Source organism: Odontomachus brunneus, unplaced genomic scaffold (assembly GCF_010583005.1).
Source record: "Odontomachus brunneus isolate Ranch 3 - 2012 unplaced genomic scaffold, Obru_v1 Obru_scaffold_181, whole genome shotgun sequence".
Classification (NCBI taxonomy): domain Eukaryota; kingdom Metazoa; phylum Arthropoda; class Insecta; order Hymenoptera; family Formicidae; genus Odontomachus; species Odontomachus brunneus.
This window is the reverse complement of record NW_022639631.1, coordinates 555,503-555,744: the sequence shown is the minus strand read 5'-3', so window position 1 is coordinate 555,744 and position 242 is coordinate 555,503.

Genomic DNA, 242 nt, shown 5'->3' with positions numbered 1-242 from the left:
ATAAACGAGATTTAATAAATTCATGATCATAAAGTTTGACTTGTCTATCTTCATGCTGTCCATTAATACCAAAGGGATATAAGTCAGGGAAACACAATAAATCTAAATATTTTTCACGATTATCTAAAGGTAAATCTTTAATTTGTAACATTTGATATAAAGTTGTCGCCGTTTGGTTAGTTCTTTTTTCATATAAGGGATATATAGTATATTGTTCGTAGTAAGTATCATTTTCATCAGTA